Genomic DNA, 10,109 nt, shown 5'->3' on the forward strand with positions numbered 1-10,109 from the left:
GAACATTTAGCCTACAGGTTATTTGAGCAATCTAATACACAAGGTATGCAAGAATATAAAATAAAAAAAAAACTTAAAAAAGTAAAGGATCAATAAATCCTACATTGCGCGGCAGTGACAACTATGCCTCAACTCCATGTATGCCAGACCTCAACTAATCTAGTCTGCAAATTGGGCATTTGAAACTGAAGGGCCCAGGGGAAAGTATTGAAACACACGTTAGCGTGAGTGGACAAAAATAAATAAATAAGATAATTTAAATAATATAGGCTTTAATACTTTCCCACATATTTTTTCTTTAAAAACCCGATGCATGCAACATTTAGGAAAAATAATCTGAATGATGTTCAGCTCAACAAAACCGACTAGCCTCGCTAGTCACAAACAACCAAGTAAGAAAACTGCAACTTCGATACTTATAACAAGGGTTAAATTCTGTTTAGTCCCTGTACTTTGCCTCTCTCATCGTTTCAGTCTCTGACATTCTAATTTAATCTAAAAACTCCATAACCTCTCAATTTCACTCCAATAGGTCATTTCCGCTGGAAATTAGGAATTTGCTTTGGGTGAAATGTCCAATATACCCCTCAGTTATTTCTTTTTTTTCCTTTTTAATTTCTTTTTTCCTTTTTTTATTTTTCTTTTTTTCCTTTTTCCATTTTAATTTCTTTTTTTTCTTGTTTTTTTTTTCCTTTTTAATTTCTTTTTTTTTCTTTTTCCTTCTATTTTTCGTTTTTTCCTTTTTCCATTATAATTTCTTTTTTTTCTTTTTCCTTTTATTTTTATTTTTTTCCTTTTTCCATTTTAATTTCTTTTTTTATTTTTTATTTTTAATTTCTTTTTTCCTTTTTTGTTTTTTTTGTTTTTTCCTTTTTTTTCTTTTTTTTTCTTTTTTTTTTTCTGTTTTTTCTTTTTTCTTTTTCCTTTTTAATGACCATCGTATTCTGCTGCATCAGTAGCGCCACGTCGGCGAACCAATCCAGATCGACCCGAAACCCCAATTCTTGCTCTCCACGTCGGCGGCCATTTTTCTTTTCCATCACTATTCTTCTTCTTCACTTCTGGTTTTTGTCAACTTGGCCATCAAAAACCACCATTTCAACCAAACCCAAAATCCAAATCACCATTTTGAGCAAGACCCAAAAACCTCAGAATGTGAAAAAATGGTAGTTTTTAGTGAAAAGTTAAAAAATGGTAATTTTCAGTGAAAAGTTTCCAAATTGAGGCTTGATGTGGAGAGAGAAAGTGGGATTTGAGTGGGAGAGAGAGAAGTAGACTGTGAAAATAAGAGGGGAGTGGTTTAGCGGCGAATTTCCGAGCTGATTGGGAAACAGATGGGCTGTGGAGTTTGATCGGAATGGGATTGGTGGGTTGAGGAAGTAGAAAGTAGGCAGAACGAAAAAGAAAAAAGGAAAAAAGAAGAAAAAGCAAAAAAGAAATTAAAAAGGAAAAAGAAAAAAGGAAAAAAAGAAATTAAAAAGAAAAAAGAAAAAAAAGAAATTAAAAAGGAAAAAAGAAAAAAAAGGAAAAAAAGAAATAAAAAAAGGAAAAAAAAGAAATTAAAAAGGAAAAAGAAAAAAAGAAATTAAAAAGAAAAAAGGAAAAAGAAATAACATAGGGGCATGTTGGACATTTCACCCAAGGTAAATTCATAATTTCCCGCGGAAAGGACCTATTGGAGGGAAATTGAGAGGTTAGGGAGTTTTTAGATTAAATTAGAATGTCAGGGACTGAAACGATGAGCGAGGCAAAGTACAGGGACTAAACAGAATTTATCCCTTATAAAAATAAGACCATCCAAGCTGGTTAAACATAAATGTATGGGGATAGGATTATCATACGATAAAGGGAGCCTCCCAAGCTCTTGGCTCGACTACACCCACAAACACAGAGTAAGTAAGGAAGAGGAGTACTAATGGGCTAGCTAGCAATAAAATAAATTCTCACACATGTCTAAAATGACCATTATACCCCTCACTTCCTCTTTTTTTTTTCCTCACTTTTTTAGTTTTTTTTAATTTTTCTCTATTTTTTTTTCTACTTCTCTCTCTCTCTCTCTCTCTCTCTCGGGATTAGGGATTTTCCGCCATGGCCTCCATGACAATGACAAGACCCACAAATGCTCTGGTGACTCTGCAGCTCCCCGCTCCAGTTCCCCAACCCCAATTCCAGCTCCGACCAGCCCAGCTTCAATCCCATTTCCGACCCAGCCCGCCTCCACCGAACTCCACTTCCAACCCACCACTCAAACCCCCAATCTCTCACCCTCCTCTGCCTCTTTTGCTTCACTGAATCTCAACCAGAAACCCCAACCCCCAAACCTGATCCTCATCTAACACCTCACTTGACCTGCAAAATGGATCCGTCACCCCGATGACACCACCACCCCAAATGCTAAGACCTGGGGAGCCACGTCGGCTTCAGAACCCAGAAAATCTCGAGGACATTATCAGTAGACTAATTCGAGTACAAATTTTGGTGCTCTATTACTGAAGTAGTTGCTCGACACTCCGTGGAATTCAAATTTCAGTGTTCTATTACCACCATCTTTCACCGTCTTACTCGAATACTGTCACTTCCAAGCACAATTGCACGCCGGAGTTGAGTGAAATGACCTCTTGCTCCTTGAATTTCAGTGAGACCTTATCTGACTCGAAAACCGCTAATTCGGTAACTGCTTTAGAACCTCCAATTACCTTCGCAATTCCACTCTTTGTCTTTAACTTCAACTTTCTCTCAATGAAACCTCCAATATGAGCTCCAAAATTAGACTCCACGCACGACGACTCAAAAGCCTCAACTTCGCCCCACTCCGGCAGCCGCTTTCTTCACCGCCTTTCCTCCATAATTCGACCAAGGCCTCACTGTGAGCATTAGGTTTCTGAGATGAGTAGAGAATCAGAGAGATCTGGTTCACCTCCTGCAAGGTAGCTTCGACAGGAGCTTCTTCGTCTTCGGGCGAGGCGGCGTCGTTTTGAGGCTTTGCATCGCTCGGATAGATCAGAATTTCATTTTGTAACGGAAATTTGATTTTCGAAGTTTTAAATTTCTGAGAGAAGAGGCAAAAAAAAAAAACAAAACAAAACAAAAAAAAACAGAGAAAAAAGAGAGAGAATAAAAAAGAATGGAAAAAAACAGGAAGTAAGGGTATAAAGTCATTTTGGACTTATTGTGGACCTGTTATGTGAGAATTAGAGAGAATAAAGACTAACCTATTTAATTTAAAAGATAAGGGATTGAACTGTTTTCGGCAACAAAGTACATGGAATAACAAGTATTTAATCCAAAAATCAAATAAATCAACGAAGAGTCCCACACGCCAAGATATTCTTGAATCAATAAACAAAGAGGCGATATTAAAGTAAAATCATGTATCCAAATCCGAAATCATCACTAAACCATTCACAATGCCAAACTGAAAGTTGAGAAATAATAGATAAATATGATTCCATCGAAAATCCCATTTTCAGAAATATTTTGAAAAGTTCGAAATCAACGAACAAACTTATATATTTCAATTCTGGAAAGCTCCTCGAAAAATGATTCACAAAATATAAGTCATGATTTAACTCACATTTCAAATATAAATCAAACCTTAAGTCATGATTAAAATGTAAATTCAAATCCGAGCATAATAAATCTCCAAGTAAAAATCATGACCGAATCATATTCTTAATCAATTCATAACCCGAAACTAAATTACATGCTCGATAAATGGAATAAAAAATTAATTCGGAAAAAATAAGTGCATGCATCATTTAAAATCAAAGTCCACTCATAGTACATAGCAATGCAGCCAAGCATAGGGTCCTCATCAGGTGATCGCACAATATGTCATCCTATACATAATTCAAATTTGTGAATGACGATTCAAAGGTTAAACACGATTCCAAAATGAAACCCGAAAATCCCTCGCACAAGTAAATTCTCGAATATCCGAAATCACATCGAAATCAACTCATACTTCAAGGGTTTCGCCAACTTAGTTATTTTAACATTCCAATGAAGAATGAGGGCCATCCAACGATCAGATCTCTTCGACTCACAACCCGAAAATCCAAAATTTCAGAAATTCTGATCGATTCCCAAAACTTCACCAATCCCAACTAAAAGCATATCGACACGTTCGTAACACTAAGTTCTACACAGCATCCCAAGGCATACCACCGAAAGCGCCCCCACATGCCACCGACACCAACCCCAAAATTGGGTCTCACCACCTACATTAGAAATGTTCCTTACAACATCCCAACAACTTTCTCAGCTATGACATTGATCAATTTTAGGTGTATAGTTTAGAAATTACCTCAAAACCCTGAAATCCCTAAAATTCCTTCCGATCTTTGATTCGTACTTCTCTGAGTGAATTGGATATGGAGACTGGGTGGGTTTGAACAAGACAGTAAAGGGCTTTAAGATGTAAGTGATGGCGTGGCTTGAGAAGGCCGGAATCCGATGAACTAACGTTGTACCCCAAACAGCGCCGCCGTCACAATTTTCTCCTTGCTGCACCATTTACAGCTCGACTCGAACCACCAAACTACTACAGATCGACTTGTAGAGGAAGAAGAAACCATAACCTTTACCAAGAATAGCTTCTCCGGAGGGTATATTTTCTTCCACTTCGGCTACCTTATTCACCCCCTTGTTTCTTCCTTTTGTATTCATAGTCACATCACCCACTCCATATTTACCGGAAGGTCCATTTTCTTCCCTTCCGATCCCATCCTCCTTATAATAAAAAGAATCATGATGTTTATGCAATTGATCATCAACAACGTGGCCAAGAGGTACATTTTCTTCCCTCTTGGCCCCATATAACTGCAAATCAACATCATTATCAAATAAAGGATTTGAATGAAAAGTAGAAGATGACGGCATGTAAACTTGATTATCATATACCTTCCCCAAACGTAGAGTGGTAATGGCATTGTATTCATGGACTTTGCTTCTTGGATTTGGCTCCGGTTGTGAAGGTAAGGCTCTCTTTGGTCTCTCACTCATGTTGGTGGCCATTTCGCCACTTGCATCTCTAACCTAGCCATGCCTTGTTGTAGAGTTTGATACTCTTGAGCTAGTGAAGAGATGTTTTGCTTAGTCTCCGCATTAGTAGAAGTATGAACCTTGCAGAACTCACCCATCATGTCTTCAAAATTAGGCTTCTTTGGTTCACTTGGAGCTTGAATAGGAATTCCTTGAAGACTATGAAGGTAATTGTAGTTCTCACCTTGGTTTGGACCTTGAAATGAGCTAGGATTGCCTTGAAACTTGCTATCACTATACCTAACACCTTGTGTAAACCCGGGAGGGAGGGAAATTTTGACCATGAAATCCTTGACTTGAGGTGAATTGGCCTTGAGAATTAGGCCCATATGTTTGCTACCCATGCTGTGAAAAATGAGTGTTTCCTTCGTGTGCATTGCCATAATGAGCAAAATTTGATGAGTCTTGACCTTGGCCACCTCTAAAGCTTTGTTATCCACCTTGAAATGCTCTAGATGAACCTCCTTGGTCTCTCCAAGAAAAATTGGGATGATTCCTCTAACCGGGGTTGTAAGTGTTAGAGTAAGGATTATTTCTTTGGTTCCTTGATTGGTACACTCCAACTTGATTAACATGCTCCTCCATAAACTCCGGAAATTGAGGTGATAAGTGGCACTCTTAAGTAGAATGTGCTAGACTTTCACAAAGAAAACATGATGTAGAAGTTGCCATCTTGACTTGTGCTTGAGGAGGATTCCGGTTCACTTGGTTTATAATTTGGTCAATCTTGCTTTCTAGCCTTTTGAACTCATGCATAGAAGACCTGAATGATGTTCCTTGAACCTCATAAATTCCACCACGGCTTGATATGTTTTCCTTGCTAGCTATTTGTTGTCTCCTTACATCGTCATCATCCTAATGAAGGGAATTGAGAGAAAGCTCTTTATATGTGTCCCAAGCGGCATCGGGAAGCTTGCTTGCAATAATTCCACCACTAAAAGTGTCAACCCTTTGTCTTTGGACCACCTTCAATCCTCTATAGAACTTTTTCACAAGAAACCACTTCTCTAACCCATGGTGAGGACACGACATCTCAAGATCCTTAAAGCGCTCCCAACACTCTTGGAAACTCTCTTAAGGGTGTTGTCTAAATGCAATTAGCTCATCTCTAACATTAGAAGTTCCTGAAAGAGGATAGTACTTTCCCAAGAATGTTTCTTGCATCTCAACCCATGTATGTATAGAACTAGGAGGCAATTTGCTCAAACACTTTCTTCCATGGTTCTTGTGTGTGAAAGGGAACAATCTAAACTTCAACAAATTGTAAGTGAGACCATTAGGTGAACGATAGTACACGCTCAAACTCCGCAATGTGATCATAAGGGTTATTCAAAGCCGTGCCATTGAATGTGGGTAGAATGCTCAAGGTAGTCGGCTTGATCTCAAAATGATGCTCACATGGAAGGAGTACAACGCAAGAAGGGTGATCAATAATAGTGGGACTAGTATACTCTCTCATGCTCTTGCCTTGAGGAGGAGGATTTTGTGCGTCTCCCATGTTTACTTCTCTTTGTGAAGGTCTTAGAGGTACTCTCTCTTGATCATGAACTCGAGGTACGTGGAGCACTTTCAGTCACTAATGACCTTCGGATCCTCCTTCTTTGTCTCCCTCTAGTGTCCTCACTCAATATTTTTCCGCTTCTAAGAGTGATCAGTTGATATGAAGAAGAGGCTTCGTTCATACACCTTGGAACAAAAATGAGACCACGTAATAAGTACTCAAGAATTCACAAAATAGGCAATGAGAATCGAATTTCACGTTTTACAATGAATGAGAAGGTTAAGAAGAGAAAGTAAGACAACAACTAAACAAGAAAATAAAATAACCAAAGCAAAGAATTGGTGAAAACCAACAACTCAAGAAATTAACGACTAATTATGAAACCTAATAAAAAGCTAATAAATAAGTCAAGGAAAGTGACGATCGCTATCGATACTCATGTCTTACATATACTACAAAGTAATACAAGGCCCGTCACTTCGATAGAAATAATAACAATGTCTCAACAAACAACACACAAGTAGGAAATAATCCAATTATGCAAAGTAAAATAAACAATAACAATTTTTTTTTCCGTAAATGTAAACAAACAAAGAAAAATTAACTAAGACTAAGAAAATAATGCAAGTGGCCTAACAACCAAAAACCAAGGGATTAGAGCTATTACACTCTAATCCCCGGCAACGACGCCATTTGATTTGGTGCTTAACTGCAACTTACACACAATAAGGGCACAATCATCAAAGAAATGAGAAATATTTGAACCCGAAATTATTGTACCACGGGGATTGAAAAAGGCAACTTCAATCCTTGGTTATGCCGATTACTAAGTCACTAACAATTTAACAAACAAAACCTAAAAATTAAGCACTACGCTATTTACATGCTTGGCTTGGAACAATCAAGCTAAAATGGGTCAAGATAACCACAAGTGAATGCGGAAACTCACAACCAAGTAGTATTGACAATGAAAATGGTTTGTGAAAACTGATTTTGATTGTGAAAAATAAAATTGACAATTGAAAATTAAAGTTGTAACTAAAAATAAAGATAATAGAAACTAATCAAGAAATGAAAATTATGTACTAGGGTATCCTCCTAGCTAAATTTAATGCACAAATATGTTCCAACAATGGTCAAACAATTCATAATGGTATCAACAACCGTACCTAAGGCTTTTCAAGGCTCATGGGTCATTAGATTCCTTAAAGAGTAATCCTACTCCGGATCAAGGGTCGTAGAAACTCAATTGGAACAATCTATAGCCTTGTTAGGGCCTCTAATTGCACCAAAAGGCGAAGAGTCCTAGAATCAAGGTTTCCAAGCTAGCCAATACAACAATCAAAATTGGTATTGTAACTAAACATGTGTTCGCTCAAAAATCGTCTCGGCCGCGTGTCACTAGGCCGAGGGTTTCTTTGGCTTACACGTGTCCTTCTGGAGTGGTGACGTGTGAGCGGGCGTGCCAACTCGCGGCCAGTAGGCCGAGCGAGGTTTTGTTCTGTTTATAGATCTTGCGTCGATCTGACTTCTGATCAGTTGATTGTGGGCCGAGGAAGGATCAATCTCGGCCGCGGGGTTCTCTCTGCCTTGAATGCAAGGACTTTAGCACGGATCGGCCTTAACTAGCCGCAGTCTTCATGCTGTGTAACTCGGTGATTGAGGTGAAAGTGAAGTGATGATGATTCTTTTTGTGATTTCGTATTTTGTATAAAGTAAATAACGTAAAGTAAACAACACAAAATAAAAGTGCAAGTAAAGACAAAGTAAAGTGCAGGAATGTAAAGGTGCAGCAAATAAAGTGCAGGAAGATAAACTGCTTGAATGTAAAGAGCAACAAAGTAAAGTGCAGGAAAGATAAATACCAGTAAAGAAAGCAATAAGATAAACACGTGAAGATTGATAAGTGTTGCAGAAATATTGAAATGTATTGAGATAAAATTTGTGTAATCGCGTAGAGCATTTGGTCGAGGACCTTTTACAATGACCTAGGAGGGTCGTATTTATGCAGTCACATACATAAGGTTTAGGAAATAAATTACAATTAAATTAAATGAATTTCGATCTTAATGACCGAAATTAAGATATGCTCCATATTACTTCATTCCTTAACCGCACTATTACTACTTCCTTCTTACGGCGCCATTATATTTGATTTGTTTTAATTTCTGCAATATTGTCTTCAATGCCTTCAAACTCAATAACATCTCGGCATTAATTATATCAAAGAATAATTATCGCCGTTATTTCCTTCCCTTCTCATTTCTTCTCCAAAAGTTAATATCTAATAAAATCTCATAAATATGAAATTTATCGAGTATCAACAAGAAAAACACTATATTTTCCTCATCTATCGGCCAATTGATTTACGGGCCGGTTTACCAAAAATTGGTACAAACAACATGTTAAACTAGTGTCCTAGCATAAATTAGAGAAGCTATTTGGCCCCCTAATTTGTTCTAGACATGCTCATTTACACATTCAAGTTAATCAAGCTCCTAATCATGCATCTAAGTCAAATATGCCAAACACAAAATTGAAAACCATTGAATTTAAACATATTTATTACATTAAATTCATGCTAGGGCTCAAACTCTAGTTTCCTAAATAGACTACTCACAACCCGTCAATAAATCAATAACAATATACATCAATTAAAGAGGTAAAGGTGAAGAAAAGTGAGAAGTTACAAGAACAAGTCACAATTACTATGGAGCAAATATGACAAGCCTTGATTTATAGCTTCCTACTACCCAATCTCAAAACTTGAAGCCCCTTGATGCTCTTTGAAATCCCTTGAAAGATTGATAAAGATTTGATGGTGGAAATGTGAGGAAAAGAAAAATGGCAAATAGAAAATGGGAGTGGTGGCTTTGGTGTTGAAAAGAGAGAGAAAGGTGGTCTGCGGCTGTATGTGTAGAAAAAGGAGCAATGGGTCGTGGTGGTTTGTGTGTGTTTGAAGAGAGATGAGAGAATTATGTGGTTTGTTGGGTGCGGCTCGGTGATGAGATGAGAAAATATATATGGCCTAGGGCGACTGTTTGAGTGAGAGGAGGAAAAAGATAGGGACTGCCATGTGGCAACATTTAAATGGCAGAAGTAATTAAACTTAATTGATGCACACGCACGTGAAGGGTGATGGGCTGATGGCTTAACTACATTTTTTTTTTTAGGGAAATAGAATCAGGTTCCATTAATAAAATGACCTCACTCGGTCAAACTAGAGGAATTCGAAAATCCCTGATATTTTAGCTTGATGCACAAATCAGACTGCATATAGCAAAGCTAAACAAAAACAAAAAAAAAAAACAAAAACAAAAACAAAAACAAATTAAAAAACAAGAAAATTAAAACAAAAAAGTAAAAATTCCTACACCTATCCAGCCCTAAATCAGAGCCACTGTCATGATAAGCATTGACACCTAAGATCTTCATGGTGTACATTGCCACTCATCAACCAGCAAACACCTACAATCGAGGGCAAAACAAGGTGAGGGTGCTTATTGAAAGTAGGGAAAATTGAGCTTTTAACTGAGCCACTCCTTAATAGCCTAGCCCAAGCCTG

The 10,109-nt window shown here is 37.6% G+C and overlaps 1 non-coding gene across 1 annotated transcript; it reads left to right on the plus strand.

The window, feature by feature from the left end:
• The first annotated feature begins 6,052 nt into the window (after positions 1–6,052).
• LOC133719105 (small nucleolar RNA R71) lies at positions 6,053–6,159 on the plus strand. Its single transcript, XR_009850833.1, has one exon. It is a non-coding gene; the product is annotated as a small nucleolar RNA R71 (small nucleolar RNA).
• The last annotated feature ends 3,950 nt before the right edge of the window (positions 6,160–10,109 follow it).

This window comes from Rosa rugosa, chromosome 6 (genome assembly GCF_958449725.1).
Source record: "Rosa rugosa chromosome 6, drRosRugo1.1, whole genome shotgun sequence".
NCBI lineage: Eukaryota > Viridiplantae > Streptophyta > Magnoliopsida > Rosales > Rosaceae > Rosa > Rosa rugosa.